Genomic DNA, 18580 nt, shown 5'->3' with positions numbered 1-18580 from the left:
GTACTGCACTTGTGTACCAGACCTCGGCTACTCCTGGACCACGCTACCTTCCTGTAGGTGGCTCCATTACAAGATTCGAGTCCTGCACTAGACTTTGGTCAATGGCTCACTTTATAATATGTTTGTATATCTGACATGACAAATCCTCTGTGCTGTTTCTTTTGGATTAATTGCGAGTATGCTATTCTAGGTGGCTTGTTATTCCATGGAAACTTGAGAAACAAATTCCTAATAGGTTTAAAAAAGAAGTGAAGGAGATGGATCAGAACTATCTGCAAAATTGACAACATCTTAAGGAGGATATAAGTCTTTAGAATGTTCTTTCTACCTATCCAAGAAGTATAAGGTAGACTAATATCCTGTAGTTGTTGTCAAGGTTTGCTAAGTAAAAGTGTGTAATTTTGACTACAAAGTAGTGTTTGGTCTGCCGTAATCTGAATTCCCAGGTATTTGATTGAGGTATTTGACCAAGAGAAGGCATCTCAATGTCTCACTCAGGTACAGACATGTTAAGAGCTTCTGATTCTGTCAGGTTTATCTTAAAATTAAAAACTTTACCAAAAGTTTAAAAAGAGCCATATAATAAAGGGGATGGCTTGAATTGGGTTAGTTATCATAATTAGTACATCGTCTGCAAAAGCTACAGTGGTATGAGTAAAGCAGACGATTTTTAATACTCAGTTCTTATGATTTGTCTAATGTACTATATGAGAGATTGCACTATTAGGATGAATAACATACTGTATTTTTCGCTTTATAAGACACACTTTTCTCCCCCGTCCACCCCCGCTGCGTCTTATAAAGTAAATGTGCTAAAATTCATCGCATCCCCATTTGTTTGCGCGATCACGTGTTTAAATGCACAATCAGGCTAACTAAATTACTGCCACGCAAACAAATATGCATCAGTTACTAGTTCTCTCTTTTCCCCACTGCCGTCTATACATGCCGCTGATTGGTGGTGAGCGCCGGCGGGAACTGCTGCTGCTTCCCCACCTCTACTAATCGGCTTCTTCCCTTCCCTCTGCCGAACAAGCATTACTGTGACACAGAGCTCTGGTATTTCTGACCTCTCTTGTGCCTTCTTCTCCATCACCCGACACTATCCCCTGCACTGTTCCTGGGTGAGTTAAAAATATTTTTTCCCTATTTTTTCCCCTGAAAAACAAGAGAGCGTCTTATCATCTGGTGCATAGTAACATAGTATGTAAGGCTGAATGAAGACAATGTCCATCTAGTCCAGCCTGTCTATCCTACTGTGTTGATCCAGAGGAAGGCAAAAAACCCCAATGCCAGAAGCCAATTAGCCCTTTTGGGGAAAAAATTCCTTACCGACTCCCTAATGGCAATCAGACTGTTCCCTGGATCAACCCCTAATAGTTCCTACCTGCCTATATACCCGGATTGACAATTAACTTAAGATTTATATCCTATAATGTCCTTCCTCTCCAGAAATACATCAAGTCCCCTTTAAACTCCTCTATGGATTTTGCCATCACCACTTCCTCTGGCAGAGAGTTCCACAGTCTAACTGCTCTTACAGTAAAGAATCCCCTTCTATGTTGGTGATGAAACCTACTTTCCTCTAATCGTAGCGGATGTCCTCTTGTTACCGTCATGGTCCTGGGTGTAAACAGGTGCGTCTTATAAAGTGAAAATTATGGTAAGTAATAAGGGACAGCCTTGTTGTGTGCTGTTTGTAATATTAAAAGGATCTGATAGGGTGCGATTGATTCTCATTTGTGCATAAGGCTTGTAGTATAGGAAGATTATAGCTGAAATTATGTTAGTTGGAAACTGAAATGTTTCCTCTGCGCAATAAAGAAATCCCAGATTCCCTCTATCAAGTGCTTTTCTTTCGGCGCCAGTAATAACTAGGACTTAAGGGATATTGTATTTTTTGCTTAATAAATGGAGCGTAAAATTCTGCTTGTATTAAATTTACCTTCTCTTATAGGAACAAAATCTACTTGCTCTATTGTATGTTTATACGTTAAAGGATTGAGTCCAGAAGGAATGTTGCTCATCTTGATCGGCTAGGCTATAAAATTGCCCCAATTTTTAGCAAAATTCCCTGAAGAATCTGATAAGTCGAAACTGTTTTTTGGCAAAAATCATGGGGGAAATCTAATTTACCATAAAGCCTACTGCAGAGGTCAGCAGGCAGCCAGAGCACCTTGCTGATGTAATCAAATCTGTTCTCCATCTGGCACATGACTTAACCATATATAACATAGGCACAGTGTAACCAGCAGCCATTTTACAGTTGAGCACGGGATAGAGTAGCTGCATCACGTTTATATGCCTAAATAACACGAGGTCTGTTGTTAGGGTCAGGTATACTTCAGAGGGTATATTGCTGCTGTGTGAAAGCTTGTATATGGGGGTTATATTGAAGGGACCAGAGAACGGAGTTACAGTATGTTTCTATGCCTATATAACATGTGGACTGTTGTTGGGGGCCACATATTCTACAGGAGATACATTGCTGCTGGTGTGAAAGCTAAGAACTTAAATGGGGTTCTATTGAAGGGAACAGAGAAGGAAGCTGCATCACGTTTATATGCCTATACAAAATGTGGTCTGTACATTGGGAGAGGGTATATTTCTGCTGCTGTCAATGTATATAGCAGCAAAACAGACAAAGAAAAAATATTCTTTGGTGTGGGAAATATTGCAGTTCTCTGTTAGTGACTTCAGGTGTCAGTTGAAATCTGGCCACTAAGAATTATTTGCAGACCTAACGCATGTAACGGAGGGGTTTGGGGAATTCAATTACGCTTTGCCAAACAGGGACAGCCCACAAAGATGCAAGCTATACTCTGTGGCCTATTGTGCCTTCCAGGGATTGCAGCCTGTTTAGTTGGTATAAAACAAAAATGAACCCAATCAGGGAAACAGAAAATACACAGTGTATATCAGCAGCCTCAGATGTTGTTCAAAGTCCTCAGTCTGGCCACTATGAATTATTTGCAGATCTTATGCAGCTAGCAATGGTTTTCTGCAAACTACAAAGTAAGCTGAAAGGTTACATAAAATAAACTAAAAAAAAAAAAATTAAATAAGAAAAGCTAAATAAATAAAAAATTTAAAAGCAAACGGAAAGCAGAGGTAGGGAACGTGTCAGCAGTGGTGGTGTTGGAGGTGGTAGAGGACGGGCCATGTTTTATGGTACCCCCAATAGTTGTAGGACATTTATCCTTGTCTGTCCCCTCCTCCTCTTCCTCCACCAGCTCATACCATCTTTCAAATCGGCACAGAAGTCTGTATGTGACAAAATCTGGCCTCTATACATGTGGTAAATGCCAAAACTCTGTCCTATAACTATTATGACACTACCACATGGCCAGAGAACCATTCACAGCTCTGCAAGCAAAGGCTAAGCTATGGCTGACACCACATAATCTGAAGTCAGGCATGCTCCTGGGCTTGTGTGGGACAATGAGGCCAACCTGCTGGCAGCCCTTCACCTTTGACAATCTTACACATGTACCTTGTCTGGCCCATGTAATGAGCTTGGCAGTGCTTCCAAAACAATTACCCAATGCGGGAAAAGGTCAAGAAACTGCTTGCACTTTCAGCATTAACACCAAGCCGCCACTTGCCTAGTGAAGGTGCAGTGATAGTTCGGGCTATCACCCAACAACCTTATCTGTGACGTACCTACATGATAGAATTCCACATTGTACATGTTGCAGAGGTTAAGTCAGCAGCAGGGAGTGATCACAGAGTACCAAATGGTGTATGCTGTTAGCAGGTGCTATATGGTGATCAGTCACTTGACGCCTGTGGAGTGCCTGCAGATCAAAGATGTGTGCCATTTTAGCACGCTTTGAGGAAGCAACCAAAATGGTCAGTCATGATGATACACTGATCGGTATGACCATTCCTGTTATCTGCTTGCTGGAACAGACACCACAAGGTCTCAAGGATAATCATGTGTTTTTGTCACAGGAGAAGGAAGGGATACCAATCTCACAATGGTCTGGACAGTCTGCCATTACTCAACACTGCACCTTAGAAAGTTTAAGACATACAAGTGCTTTTATGGCTGCAGCGTTTTCAGAAGGCCTGTTGCATATCCCAAATTAAAACATCAGATCATTACTAGGTGGCTACCCTCCTGATCCTCACTACAAGGCCAAAATGACAAATCACATTCTGGCAGTGGGGAGGGACTTCAAAAGGCAGTACTATCAGGCCAGGCTGTTAAGCAGCTTGAGCAGAGCATTTCCCCATGGTTGTGGGGATGCACCCACAATGAATTGCAAATTTGCGATTCTTAGGGAATGGGCAGGAAGTTGCCACAGCCACCGGTGTCAGGGGAAGTCTAACAGAGGTGTAACATAGTTTTCAACCCATCGCAGCCTGCAGCAAAAGCACAGGGTAAGACTGACAGTCACAGGCAGCACTTATCCATGATGCTCCAAGAGTATAAGAAATAGAAAGTCCTTACAACATGTCAGGAGGCAAAATTATAAGCAAAACTTTATTCTTCCTTCACATATGACGTTTCGACCTCATAGGTCTTTATCAAGCATGGTCCAAGAGTATGTCTGCTCCCACATGGATGTACTCAGACACAGCATTGGCCCCTTTGACTTCTGAGTGTCTAACCTGGGCAAGTAGCCAGAGCTTGTACAACATTCGCTAAAGGTGCTTGTCTCCTCCACTGCCAGTGTGTTATCAGAAAGGATATTCAGCATATTTAAGGGTGTGATAACTGGCTGATGCATCTGCCTGTCCATAGACAATGTGAATCTCCTGCTGTTTTTAATAATGAACCAGGCATGGATTTTATCTGATTTCTGCACCCCCTTGGTAGTTTCTATCGATTAGTTAGCATGCTGGCAATTTTTACTCACATATAACTGAGCATAGATTTATATCAAAGACCACAATGTACCTTCAGGATACTGGTGGTTATGGTGCTGCTGCAGAAGAAACAGCTGTAGTTTCTACAGCTTTTCCTTGGAGCAGGCCCGTGCTTGGCTGTTCTGTTCACCTGGTAGAATTTGTCCTTTACAAACGTTAGGACATTGCATTTAAAACAAGCACCACATCTGCTGTCTCCCTTGGCATCATTTTTGGTAATATTACTGCTTTTCTTTGAAGAAGTAGGAGGCCTGTGCTTTAGTGTTGTGTTCACCTGGCAGAATTTGTCCTTGTAAAATTTATGACAATGCTTTTTAAAAGAAGCAGCACACCTCCTGTCTTATTTGGCACACTTTTTGATCTAGGAGACCCTACGTGGGCCTGCTTTTGTTTTTATCTTTTGTTGCTGTTTCTCCCGTTACCAATCCAATTAGTACATTTCAATACGTTTTCTTGTTCACTGCCCATCCTCACCTGTGCCTGTCTACCATTCATAAATGTACTGTGCCTATCTTGATCTGTGCTTTGCCTGACTACGATTTCTGTCCATTGCTTTGGTATTGCATTTTGGTATCTTCAGTCCATCAACTTCAGAGGTAGTGACTTTGGGGTTCCCTGTGGGAAAGTCAATATTCCTTTGCAGGTGGGTTATGAGTGAAGATTTCACAATCCCTCAGACTCTACTCCTTAGTTTAGCCTAACCAAATCCTTTAGTGACTCACGGGTTCCTCGCCCTCTGTAAATCTCATTAAAATTATGCTTTGGTTTCTAATAAAGAAAGCAATAGATTTAGGAATAATGTCTAAGAAAAAAAGTTATATAGAAATACTGTACAACCATAAAAAGATATTCCTAGCAGTAACTTAATATGGTATCATTCCAAATTGACTTCCTCATACCTCACATGTATTTGGTAACATAGCATATGCATGAACACTAAAGTAGGTCAAATCACTGTTTGATATTTACTGTGAATAGCAAAAGTAAAAGCAACTGTTCTAGTAAGAAAAACACATGAAGTAGAAGTAAAAAAATATTTTAAATAAAATATGAAAATTCTGCCATTGTAGTGGCAAGCTGTGTAGGAAGTGCTTCATATACTACTGTCAGGCTGCTGTTGTACTGGCCAGTCAGAATGCGGTGCAGAAACCAACTGATTTCAAGAACCAGTGTTTAAAGGGTTATTGACTGCCATCTAATATTTATTACCCCTAAAATAAAGCCAACATACGTTCTGCGAATCGTTGTGTCCTATAATTTTCGCCACATGCGTTTGTGAGCATGAAAAATGCGCACATGTGACTGCTCCCATTGTAAAGCATTGGGTCTTTAAAGATGCGGATGGCAAATGCAGCTGTAAATCGTGCGAAAAAAAGCCAGTGTGACTGAGCCTTTATGGCGGATTCAGATGAACGTGGTTTGTTTTTTTTCTCCAGTAATGCGACCATTATAATTTCAGTAGTTTTGTCTTCACTATCTCTTTTCAGTTGAGAAAAGATAGGACCTGCCCTATTTTTCCTGCATGTATTGAATACTACGTATGGGAAACATCAGGCAGTACCTATCTTCCCGTGTTTTTTTTTTTTCAAACTCCTGGCACTCTTGTGTTTGAAAAACCCACAAAGGGGAAGAAATTCCCCTCGTTCAGGCGCAACTACGCTCCGTACTCTCATCTGAATGCGCCTTTAGGTGTGTCTTGCAGAAATATTCCATCCCATGTGAAAGGTCCCTTAAATTCAAAAATCTGGGTTGCTGTGTTTGGTCAAATCCAGCACAGGTTGAAGGATGTCAAGCTTGCAACCATTCCCACCTTTAACCTAGTAATAAACCTCTGTGTCCGGCTACCTTTTTTTCAAACTAATTATTAAATTCACTAAACTAGTATCTTAGAGCAGCAAAATAATAAAGCCTAAGGCCTCCCGCACACGGGCCGAAAATTCCGTGGTGGGATTTCCCGCAGAATTTCCACCCATGCCCACTGCCATAGGACTGCATTAGATAATGCAATCCTATGCAGACAGCCGTGATTTGACCGTGTGAAAACCTGGGCGGTAAACAAATTGTGGCATGTCCTATTTCTGTGCGAGCCTCGCAGAGGCCACACAGAAATGTCACTGTTGACGCGCCGCCTCTGCACTGCGCATGTTCAGAGAGAGAATACACCGGACGGGTGGGTAGAAGGTCAATACCGGGGCATAGGTTTTCATCCCGCTGCGAAAATTCTCGCAGCAGGCCCCAACTCAGCCATCTGCAGGCGGCCTATGGTCATTTCACACAAAGTTTTAAGATAAAAGAAAAACACTATGGCCAGATGATACCTGGAAGTTGAAAGGAAAATATTAAACGTACTACAGTCTTTTTTGGACTTTTTTTTCTCAATTATGCATTTTTTTGGGGTTAGTCAGTTGGTTTTTTTTCAGTAGTCTGTAATGTTTGTCATTTTTTTCTGGCATTCTTGCATAGGCTTTTCTATAATGAATAGAGATGAGCGAGCATACTCGCTAAGGACAATTGCTCGAGCGAGTATTGTCCTTAGTGAGTACCTGCCTGCTCAGAAGAACAGGTCCGGGTGCCGGCGGGGGGTGGGGGGGGGGGGGCGGGCGGGGAGCAGCGGGGGAGAGCAGGGGGCAAGGGGGGGGAGATCTCTCCCTCCCCCCCCCCCCCCCCCCCCCGCTCCCCCCTGCTCACTCCCGCAACTCACCGCTCACCTGCATCGGCACCCGAACCTTTTCTTCCGAGCGGGCAAGTACTCGCTAAGGACAATGCTCGCTCGAGTAATTGTCCTTAGCGAGTATGCTCGCTCATCTCTTATAATGAATATAAAGCAACCAAAAAGAAGCTTGTAAAAATGAATCCTATACCAGTAAAAACGCTAGATTTTTTTGCATACATCTTATAGGGTAAATTAAAGCCACTGAAAAAGTATGTGAAGGAAGCCTTTTGCATGAAGTTGATTAAGCATTGAATTCTTAGCTTAGAAACACATAGCCAGTGCTATTTAAATAGTTTAAATCTTACAACATATCATTTACTTTACACACGTAAATTATAGTTTGTAGATTTCGTCCTTAGTTTTCCACATAGGATGACTTACTTAAATACAGTTGTGTGTTCTGTTGCTGGCAGGCACGTATAATAAAGCTTCAGCCATTGCATTCTAACTTTAGTTGTATAAGAAATTCTTCCTTCATGTATCCTAATTCCAAAAATTAAGGGCCAATATAAACATAACAGACAGGCCAAAATACAGAACACTGGGCAAAACCACATATTAAAGCCAATTGTACCATTAAGGCAACCTGCAGACGGCCAGGTCGGATCCGGCTGCGAGAATTCTCGCAGCGGGACCCAACCCGAGCGTCTGCAGAGAGCAGAGTGTCACTCACCTCTCCCGCGGCCCTGGCTCTTTCATGTGCCGGCTGTCGGGCCGCCGGTGCATGCGCAGAGCCCCGCACAGAAATAGAGCATGCTGCGATTTGTTTGCCGTGCGAGATTTCGCGTGGCCAAATTGCGGCTGTCTGCATAGGAATGCGTTTGTTAACGCAGTCCTATGGCAGCTTCCAGGGGCGGAAATTCCGTGGGAAATCCCACTGCAGGCGCCCTAAGGCAACCTTTGCATCACTATTAGGGCTTAAACAGATAGGCATGATAATCACAGCCACATAATGGGATGAAACGAAACCACTGATTACGTACTACATGCGAGAAAGATAGGTCCTGCCTTATCTTCACGTTTTTTTTCAAACTTGCGCGGAATTCGAAAGGCTAAAAAAAAAAGATTTTTATCTGGTTTATGCGCAATTACGCTCTGTAGAGAGAGCAATGTCTGTCCGAGAAATGTGGACCAATATTGTGCTTGTATTCCTGTAATGCATTTTCAGAGAAAGACCTATCGCAAGTGTGAAATTTTTTTTTTTTTACTCCCATAGGAAATAAGGGCGATATTGCCCAAAAAATAGAATATGCTGCGACTTCTCCATCTAGAAAAATCATCCATAAAAACTGTCCCATTGCAAAGAATGGGTTCTAATTTTGCGCGAGTTTTGTGCATGAGAATTGCAGTTGGCCCCAATCACTTGAGTTATCATGCTGGGTTATCACTAAACCTCTGGGAATTCTAATAGCCTGCAGGTGACGGGTACACCAAGACAAATTTGTGCACCACCAGACGTTGGAGTGTTACTATTTGACAGCATAAACATACTCTATAGTGTAAAGCAAGCACACCACCCGGTATAATGTATTATACCATTTACAATATGCTTTGTTTTGGTTATCCATACTGGAAATGGAGCTAAAAGCAAATTAGAAACTGACCTCATATTTATGTTTTGTAGTCTGATTATTTTTGAGAGCAGACCATGTTTTGCTAAACTCCCAAAGGTAAGAGAACAGAATGATCACAACGCACAAGGAGAGCACTCATTCAGTGTATTAGCTATAGTCACTGTTGCCAGACATCTGCATCCAATTAGTAACTGAGCTAGTCAATCAGAAAAGAGGATGACCTAGATTTGAGAGGAGCTATTCCCGCAGCACTTATCATCACTGAACACTGTTTGCTCAGTGAAAACCTTAATTGCTACACATAGATACTAAGAGGGATTTCTCAGAAAAATGACTTGGTACATTTTAAATAATAGTATGCATTAACCTATACTTAGAATCGGAGCTCTCCTACATCCTCTTATTAGAACTTTTGTAGCCTTGTTGACATATTGTGAAACTAGATTGTCCGCTGGATTAATGCTAAGTAGTAAGGAATATTTCTGTGCTATACACAATAAAAATAACAAATAGTGTAAAGAATTCATAGAAACAAAATAACAAATGGGAATGAAAAATCCATAGTATATACTAAACGAAAAATTCTGAATTACGTCTAAATATAATTCAGTAGGTTCAAATTTAAAGGGGTTGTCTCACGAAAGCAAGTGGGGTTATACACTTCTGTATGGCCATATTAATGCACTTTGTAATGTACATTGTGCATTAAATATGAGCCATACAGAAGTTATTCACTTACCTGCTCCGTTGCTGGCGTCCCCGTCTCCATGGCTCCGTCTAATTTCGGGGTCTTCTTGCTTTTTTAGACGCGCTTGCGCAGAAGGGTCTTCTCCCTTCTGGACGGTCCAGGCACGAGCGGCGTTCTGGCTCCCCCCTTCTACGTCTCATCACGTAGCTCCGCCCCGTCACGTGTGCCGATTCCAGCCAATCAGGAGGCTGGAATCGTCAATGGAACGCACAGAGCTCATGGTGCACCATGGGAGAAGACCCGCGGTGCACCATGGGAGAAAACCGCAGTGCATCCCTGGGAAAGGACCGGCGGCCATCTTGGGAGAAGAATTTTATAAGTTCATCTTTCATCACATCGGTGAGTAGCAAGCGGTTTAAAAACCGCAATAAAATGCTATTTTATGCCAGGGGGGTGACAGGGGGAATGGGCTAATGTAAAATTTTGATGTTTGCTGCGAGACAACCCCTTTAAGTGCAATTTGTTTTTTACTTACTTAATTCAGAACTTGGTTTTTTGAAAAGAATGCACAGCTTTCTCTTGCTCGAGGGCCACTTCCAGAGGCGACAAGAAAACATAATCGGTATTCCCATCACAGACGTTTGTGGTACATCATTAGGATGTGCCATAAATATCTGAAGGGTGAGGGCTCCCTTTCTGAGACCCCTTCCTTTGGGAAGTAGGTTCCCTGTTCAGCTTACCAGAGAAGAAAAAAGTCAAGGTAGTCATAGTAACATAGTTCGTAAGGCTGAATGAAGACAATGTCCATCTAGTCCAGCCTGTCTAGCCTCCTGTTTTGTTGATCCAGAGGAAGGCAAAAAAACCCAAGAGCAGGAGCCAATTAGCCCTTTTGGGGAAAAAATTCCTTCCCGACTCCCTAATGGCAATCAGGCTGTTCCCTGGATTAACCCCTAATAGTTCCTACCTGCCTGTATACCAGGATTAACAAATAATCTTAGATTTATAGCCTATAATATCCTTCCTCTCCAGAAAGACATCAAGTCCCCTTTTAAACTCCTCTAAGGATTTTGCCATCACCACGTCCTCAGGCAGAGAGTTCCACAGTCTAGCTGCTCTAACAGTAAAGAATCACTTTCTATGTTGGTGATGAAACCTGCTTTCTTCTAAGCGTAGCGGATGCCCTCTTGTTACCGTTGCAGTCCTGGGTGTAAACAGATCCTGGGAGAGATCCTTGTATTGTCCCCTCATGTACTTATACATGGTTATATGGTCGCCTCTTAACCTTCTTTTTCTAGAGTAAATAGTCCCAATTTGGATAGCCTCTCTGGGTATTCCAGTCCCGTCATTCCATGTATTAGTTTAGTTGCCCTTCTTTGAACCCCCTCCAACACCGTAACATCTTTCCTGAGCACCGGTGTCCAGAACTGTACGCAGTATTCCATGTGAGGCCTGACAAGTGCCTTACATAATGGAAGTATAATGTTCTCGTCCTTCGCCCCTATACTTCTTTTAATGCATCCCAAAACTTTATTTGCCTTTGCAGCAGCTGATTGGCATTGGTTACTCCAGTTTAGTCTATAGTCCACTAGTACCCCCAGGTCTTATTCCATATCACTTGGTAACCTCCATTCTTGCTGCCCATGTGCATAACCTTACATTTATCAACATTGAACTTCATTTGCCATTTTTCTGCCCAAGCCCCCAGCTTATCTAGGTCAGTTTGTAGCCGCACATTGTCCTCTGTTGCATTAATTATATTGTATAATTTTGTGTCATCTGCAGATATTTTGCTGTGCAGCCCCTCTATCAGGTCGTTGATAAATATATTGAACAGAATGTGGCCCAATACTGAACCTTGTGGCACCCCACTAGTGACTGTGGCCCAATCGGAGTATGAGCCATTTATTACCACCCTCTGCTTTCTATCATTGAGCCAATTTTTAACCCAATTACACACGTTTTCACCCAATCCAAGCTGTCTCATTTTGTATATTAGCCTATTATGTGGCACGGTGTCAAATGCTTTAGAGAAGTCCAGATATACGAGATCAATAGACTCTCCCAGGTCCAGCTTAGAGCTTACTTCATTGTAGAAACTGATCAGATTTGTCTGACATGAGCGACCCTTCATGAATCCATGCTGGTGAGGAGTTATTCCCTCGAAAATTTTTCCCGTTACTGAAGTCAGACTTACCAGCCTGTAGTTGCCAGGCTCACTTTTGGTCCCCTTTTTATAAATTGGAACCACGCTGGCAATGCGCCAATCCAATGGTACAACACCAGTCTTGATAGTGTCTAGAAATATTAGGTATAGCGGCCTAGCTAACTCATCACTTAGTTCCCTTAGTATCCTTGGGTGTATTCCATCTGGGCCTGGCGATTTATCGATTTTAATCTTCTTTACGCTGTTCCACACTTCCTCCTGCGTTAGGTATGACATATTTTGCGAGGGGTTTATTTTATTCCCCTGTATCTTGTGTGGCATTTCCTTTTCATTTGTGAATACGCTTGAAAAGAAACAATTTAATAGATTTGCCTTCCCTCCATCATCTTCAATGATTTCCCCTGCATTATTTAACGGGCCAGTACTCTCCCTGCAAATCCTTTTGCTGTTAATATAGTTGAAAAATAGTTTTGGGTTGTTTTTGCTCTCTTTAGCGATCAGTCTTTCTGCCTCCTCCTTGGCAATTTTGATCGTATCTTTGCATATTTTGTTTTTTTCCCTGTACGATTTTAGCGCTTCTTCGCTGCCTTGTTGCTTTAGTAGTTTGAACGCTTTCTTTTTTTCGTTTATTGCCCCTCTTACCGTCTTGTCGAGCCACATTGGTTTCCTTTTAGTTAAGATTCTTTTATTTTTAAAGGGAATAAACTGTTCACATGAGGTGATTAGGATCCTTTTGAACTTTCCCATTTGTCCTCTGTACGGTCATTTTTGAGGATGTTGTCCCATTTAATGTTACCGATAGTAGTTCTAAGCTGATAAAATTTTGCTTTACTAAAGTTTAGTTTTTTTGTCGCTCCCTGATAAGGCTTCTTATTGAATGACAGCTTGAAGTTGATTATATTGTGGTCACTGTTCCCCAAGTGCCCCTCAACCTGCACCCCCTTTATACGTTCCGGTTTGTTAGTTAGTACTAGGTCCAGAATGGCCCTCCCTCTTGTTGGTTCCTGCACCAGTTGGTTCAGATAATTATCTTTAATTACTCTCAAGAACTTATCACCCCTGTGAGATTTGCAGGTCTCATTTTCCCATATTATATCTGGATAATTAAAGTCAAATGTCGCACATTGTAACTTATGAGAGGTACGGATACAAGTGAGCATTTCGCAATGAAATATAATTGAGAGAGCCTTGTGCATATACAGTTATCTATGCATCTCATCTCGCACATTAATGACCTATCCTGTAGATATTTTGTTATACCTAATGCAGTTCTTGTGGGGGAATGGCACAAAGATTCAAAGAGCACCAAAGAAAGAATACCTTTCACATGGTCTGCCCTAGACATAACACAGGAACAGTTTTGTCTAGATTGCTAGTTTAGTTTGCTTAAAATAGAGCCCATAACTCCACAGCACACATTGTGACATTACTAGCGGCACAACGCCCCAGTAATGGCCTTAGGACTAGAGATGAGCGAACGTACTCGTCCGAGCTTGATACTCGGGCCAGTACTGGTGAGGCAGGGAAAGAGATATTCAGGCTACATAGGCAGTGGGCTTTTTCCAAAAAATTGGGGAAAATACTATATTTGGGCTGCCTGTGACCGTCTTCAGTTTACTGCGTGTCTGCTGGGGGTAGTAGTCCTAATTAATACGCAGCTAAGCGTTACAGCAGGCTTGCGCAAAATTGTTTCCTGGATCTGCTGTCTCTGTTACATGATCACCGTCATCCCGCCAGAGGGAAAGAGTATACATAATATTATACGCTGCCTACAGTATCTATCTGATGGGGGTAGTAGTCGTAATTAATACGCAGCTAAGCGTTACAGCAGGCTTGCGCAAAATTGTTTCCTGGATCTGCTGTCTCTGTTACATGATCGCCGTCATCCCGCCAGAGGGAAAGAGTATACATAATATTATACGCTGCCTACAGTATCTATCTGATGGGGGTAGTAGTCGTAATTAATACGCAGCTAAGCGTTACAGCAGGCTTGCGCAAAATTGTTTCCTGGATCTGCTGTCTCTGTTACATGATCGCCGTCATCCCGCCAGAGGGAAAGAGTATACATAATATTATACGCTGCCTACAGTATCTATCTGCTGGGGGTAGTAGTCCTAATTAATACGCAGCTAAGCGTTACAGCAGGCTTGCGCAAAATTGTTTCCTGGATCTGCTGTCTCTGTTACATCAGCGCTGTCATCCCGCCATAGGGAAACAGTATACATAATATTATACGCTGCCTACAGTATCTGTCTGCTGTATCAGCTCAGCATTTTAAAAAAATAGAAGCAAAATACTTAAGGCCTACTACTGGCCTTTGGCCACTTGACTGCTTCTGCACTGTGAATTCCACTAGCTCAGTCATACGCACCTACGTCTCACTACAGGTGTGCGCAAAATTGTTTCCTGGCTCTGCTGTGCGTTCCGTAAGGGAAGTCAGCCTCCAACCACAGGCCAATAAGCGGCACATTTAATTACAGCGTTCTGTTTCTGCACTACTGGTAATACAGCATGCTGAGGGGTAGGGGTAGGCCTAGAGGACGTGGACGCGGCCGAGGACGCGGAGGCCCAAGTCAGGGTGTGGGCACAGGCCGAGCTCCTGATCCAGGTGTATCGCAGCCGACTGCTGTGGGATTAGGAGAGAGGCACATTTCTGGCGTCCCCACATTCATCTCACAATTAATGGGTCCACGCGGTAGACCTTTATTAGAAAATGAGCAGTGTGAGCAGGTCCTGTCGTGGATGGCAGAAAGTGCATCGAGCAATCTATCGACCACCCAGAATTCTGCGCCGTCCACTGCTGCAACTCTGAATCCTCTGGCTGCTGCTCCTCCTTCCTCCCAGCCTACTCACTCCATTACAATGACACATTCTGAGGAGCAGGCAGACTCCCAGGAACTGTTCTCGGGCCCCTGCCCAGAATGGGCAGCAATGGTTCCGAATCCTCTCCCACTGGAGGAGTTTGTCGCGACCGATGCCCAACCTTTGGAATGTTCCCAGGGTCCGGGGGATGAGGCTGGGGACTTCCGGCAACTGTCTCAATAGCTTTCAGTGGGTGAGGAGGACGATGACGATGAGACACAGTTGTCTATCACTCAGGTAGTAGTAATTGGAGTAAGTACGAGGGAGGAGCGCACAGAGGATTCGGAGGAAGAGCAGCAGGACGATGAGGTGACTGACCCCACCTGGTTTGCTACGCCTACTGTGGACAGGTCTTCAGATGGGGAGGCAAGTGCAGCAGCAGGGCAGGTTGGAAGAGGCAGTGTGGTGGCCAGGGGTAGAGGCAGGGCAAGACCGAATAATCCACCAACTGTTTCTCAAAGCGCCCCCTCGCGCCATGCCACCCTGCAGAGGCCGAGGTGCTCAAAGGTCTGGCAGTTTTTCACTGAGAGTGCAGACGACCGATGAGCAGTGGTGTGCAACCTTTGTCGCGCCAAGATCAGCCGGGGAGCCACCACCACCAGCCTCACCACCACCAGCATGCGCAGATATATGATGGCCAAGCACCCCACAAGGTGGGACGAAGGTTGTTCACCGCCTCCGGTTTGCACCGCTGCCTCTCCCCCTGTGCCCCAACCTGCCACTGAGATCCAACCCCCCTCTCAGGACACAGGCACTACCGTCTCCTGGCCTGCACCCACACCCTCACCTCCGCTGTGCTCGGCCCCATCCACCAATGTCCCTCAGCGCACCGTCCAGCCGTCGCTAGCGCAAGTGTTGGAGCGCAAGCGCAAGTACGCCGCCACGCACCCGCACGTTCAAGCGTTAAACGTGCACATAGCCAAATTTATCAGCCTGGAGATGCTGCCGTATAGGGTTGTGGAAACGGAGGCTTTCAAAGGTATGATGGCGGCGGCGGCCCCGCGCTACTCAGTTCCCAGTCACCACTACTTTTCCCAATGTGCCGTCCCAGCCCTGCACGACCATGTCTCCCGCAACATTGTACGCGCCCTCACCAACGTGGTTACTGCCAAGGTCCACTTAACAACGGACCCGTGGACAAGCACAGGCGGGCAGGGCCACTATATCTCCCTGACGGCACATTGGGTGAATTTAGTGGAGGCTGGGACAGAGTCAGAGCCTGGGACCGCTCACGTCCTACCCACCCCCAGAATTGCGGGCCCCAGCTCGGTGGTGGTATCTGCGGCGGTGTATGCTTCCTCCACTAAACCACCCTCCTCCTCCTCCTCCTCCTACGCAACCTCTGTCTCGCGATCAAGATGTGTCAGCAGCAGCACGTCGCCAGCAGTCGGTGTCGCGCGGCACGGCAGCACAGCGGTGGGCAAGCGTCAGCAGGCCGTGCTGAAACTACTCGGCTTAGGAGAGAAGAGGCACACGGCCCACAAACTGCTGCAGGGTCTGACAGAGCAGACCGACCACTGGCTTGCACCGCTGAGCCTCCAACCGGGCAAGGTCGTGTGTGACAACGGCCGTAACCTGGTGGTGGCTCTGCAGCTCGGCAGCCTCACGCACGTGCCATGCCTGGCCCACATCTTTAATTTGGTGGTTCAGCGCTTTCTGAAAAGCTACCCACGCTTGTCAGACCTGCTCGGAAAGGTGCGCCAGCTCTGCGCACATTTCCGCAAGTCCCACACGGACGCTGCCACCCTGCGCACCCTGCAACATCGGTTTCATCTGCCAGTGCACCGACTGCTGTGCGACGTGCCCACACGGTGGAACTCTACGCTCCACATGTTGGCCAGGCTCTATGAGCAGCGTAGAGCTATAGTGGAATACCAACTTCAACATGGGCGGCGCAGTGGGAGTCAGCCTCCTCAATTATTTACAGAAGAGTGGGCCTGGTTGGCAAACATCTGCCAGGGCCTTGGAAACTTTGAGGAGTCTACCCAGATGGTGAGCGGTGATGTTGCAATCATTAGCGTCACCATTCCTCTGCTATGCCTCTTGAGAAGTTCCCTGCAAAGCATAAAGGCAGACGCTCGGAAACAGAGGTGGGGGAAGACAGTATGTCGCTGGATAGTCAGAGCACCCTCCTGTCTATATCTCAGCGCGTTGAGGAGGAGGAGGAGGAGCATGAGGAGGATGAGGAGGAGACGGAAGAGACAGCTTGGCCCACTGCTGAGGGTACCCATGCTGCTTGCCTGTCATCCTTTCAGCGTGTTTGGCCTGAGGAGGAGGATCCTGAAAGTGATCTTCCTAGTGAGGACAGCCATGTGTTGCGTACAGGTACCCTGGCACACATGGCTGACTTCATGTTAGGATGCCTTTCTCGTGACCCTCGCGTTACACGCATTCTGGCCACTACGGATTACTGGTTGTACACACTGCTCGACCCACGGTATAAGGAGAACCTTTCCACTCTCATTCCCGAAGAGGAAAGGGGTTCGAGAGTGATGCTATACCACAGGACCCTGGCGGACAAACTGATGGTAAAATTCCCATCCAACAGCGCTAGTGGCCGAAGGTGCAGTTCCGAGGGCCAGGTAGCAGGGGAGGCGCAGAGATCAGGCAGCATGTACAGCACAGGCAGGGGAACACTCTCTAAGGCCTTTGACAGCTTTCTGGCTCCCCAGGAAGACTGTGTCACCGCTCCCCAGTCAAGGCTGAGTCGGCGGGAGCACTGTAAAAGGATGGTGAGGGAGTACGTAGCCGATCGCACGACCGTCCTCCGTGACGCCTCTGCCCCCTACAACTACTGGGTGTCGAAGCTGGACACGTGGCCTGAACTCGCGCTGTATGCCGTGGAGGTGCTTGCTTGTCCTGCGGCTAGCGTCTTGTCAGAGAGGCTGTTTAGTGCAGCTGGGGGAATCAACACAGATAAGCGTACCCGCCTGTCAACCGACAGTGCCGACAGGCTTACACTCATCAAGATGAACAAAGCCTGGATTTCCCCAGACTTCTCTTCTCCACCAGCGGACAGCAGCGATACCTAAACAATACGTAGGCTGCACCCGCGGATGGAAGCATTGTTCTCTATCACCATCAGAAACGTGGACCTCTTAGCTTCATCAATCTGTGTATAATATTCATCCTCCTCCTCCTGCTCCTCCTCCTGAAACCTGACGTAATCACGCCGAACGTGCAATTTTTCTTAGGCCCACAAGGCTCAGTCATATAGTTTTTGTAAACAATTTTTATACGTTTCAATGATCATTAAAGCATTGAAACTTTCACCTGAACCAATTTTTATTTTAACTGGGCTGCCTCCAGGCCTAGTTACAAATTAAGCCACATTAACCAAAGCGATTAATGGGTTTCACCTGCCCTCTTGGTTGGGCATGGGCAATTTTTCTGACGTACATTAGTACTGTTGGTACACCAATTTTTTGGGGCCCTCGCCTACAGTGTAATCCAATTAATTTTTTGCCCACCTGCATTAAAGCTGACGTTACATCAGCTGTGCTGGGCACTGCAATGGGATATATTTATGTACCGCCGGTGGGTTCCAGGGAGCCACCCATGCTATGGGTGCACACGGAATTCCCATTGCGGAGTTGTACCTGCCTGTGACTATTTATAAAAAACCGCGGTCTGACTGAGGCATGCAGACACCTTGACAGAATGAATAGTGTGTGGCACATAGGTTCCCCATTGCTATGCCCACG

Source organism: Eleutherodactylus coqui, chromosome 2 (genome assembly GCF_035609145.1).
Source record: "Eleutherodactylus coqui strain aEleCoq1 chromosome 2, aEleCoq1.hap1, whole genome shotgun sequence".
NCBI lineage: Eukaryota > Metazoa > Chordata > Amphibia > Anura > Eleutherodactylidae > Eleutherodactylus > Eleutherodactylus coqui.
This window is presented reverse-complemented; position numbering follows the sequence as displayed.